This window comes from Triticum aestivum, chromosome 3A, assembly GCF_018294505.1.
Source record: "Triticum aestivum cultivar Chinese Spring chromosome 3A, IWGSC CS RefSeq v2.1, whole genome shotgun sequence".
In the NCBI taxonomy this organism is placed as follows: domain Eukaryota; kingdom Viridiplantae; phylum Streptophyta; class Magnoliopsida; order Poales; family Poaceae; genus Triticum; species Triticum aestivum.
Genome location: NC_057800.1, coordinates 639,970,742 through 639,972,238, shown reverse-complemented (window position 1 = coordinate 639,972,238; position 1,497 = coordinate 639,970,742).

Genomic DNA, 1,497 nt, shown 5'->3' with positions numbered 1-1,497 from the left:
AGCAAGATGGCGCAGCTCCTCCTCCCGGAGTGCGACATCTACCAGATGACCATGGAGACTCTCGACAAGCTTTGTCTCCTACTACATCGCTGACGCCTGGGTGGAGAACCCAGATGATGTGCCGCGAGCCCGCGACGGTGGTCGACCTCACCGTTCATGATCAGCCCCGTTCTCAAACCCGTTGGTCTATAGGGCGTGTTTGGATCGCTGCCTGCAGCTGCCGAGCCGCACATGGGGCGTGCCAAATAAAAATAAGGCATTGTTTGCTTGCCGCCACGCCCAACCAGTATAAGCTATCCCGCCGCACTTTTCTAGCGCCAGAGTGTGGCGGCCGATTCGTCCGCCTCACTTGCGGCACGCCACTGTTTAGCGTGGCAATTTGTGGATCTAATCCAATGTTGTCAGGTTGTACGGAAGGGGGTGGCGCCAGCCAGACCTGCAACTGCACCATGGAGCACACACATCCATGGGCGCGTGGCCTCACCCATGGGCAGCCTACACTAGAATTTGGGTGCAAGTGTAAACCCATTGTTTGGCAAACATTTTCAATACCATATTTCTTACATAGAACAATATACATCAGAAATCCCTTTTGGAGCTCGGCCTCCAGTAAGGCCTCCAAATTCAAATTTGAAATTTCATCAAAATTCATATTTTTACATTTCAAAAAATTCTGAAAATAAATACAGATATACATGAAGGCATAACACACATGTGTCTAAATTTTCAGTTCAAAATACATTGAAATGAGGGCTATGCAAAAAAGACAAATCTCGGGTTGTTTAACACACGATACTATTTATCCTCCCAGGCCATGAATTTGTCTTTTTTATACAGGTCACAACTCCAGGTATTTCATCATGAATTTTTACACACATGTGGGTTACATCCTTACATATACGCATTTTTCAGAATTTTTTAAACCATAAAAGTTTGAATTTGAATTTTTCAAAAATAAAGGCCTTTATGGAGCTCGGCCTCCAAAACGCCTCTCTCAATATACAACAAATAAATAAGGAAATGTGATAAAGCTAGGAATTTTAGGAGACTTTGTACACCCATCTTTGGATGTTGGCTCCGCCATTGGCCTCGCCGACGACGTGTGACAACACCGTGTTGATGCAGCCTCCATGACTCTCTCTTATAGGTGGCGCGCTGCTGCGGACTGCCGGGTTTGTAGGCGTTACTGCCCCTAACACTGTGAGCGCCGAAGACGGGTCCCCTAGGGTCTACCGCTATTGTTGCTTCGCCAAAAATGTTAGACCTACGTAATGCATCTTACGTACCCTACGTACCTTCCTTCTACCAATCAAACATCCCCTGAATTTCAGGGTGGGTCCCACGCCCCCACTAAGTGACCAATTAAAAACTGACAAATCATTACATAAAACCCCTCATGAAGTAAGGGCAACTCGAGAGCATTGTGAGGTTCTGGTCAATACAGTTAACAAGCTCCAGCGAAAGGACCCGCGCTAGCGAGGGGCTCCCTCGACCCGC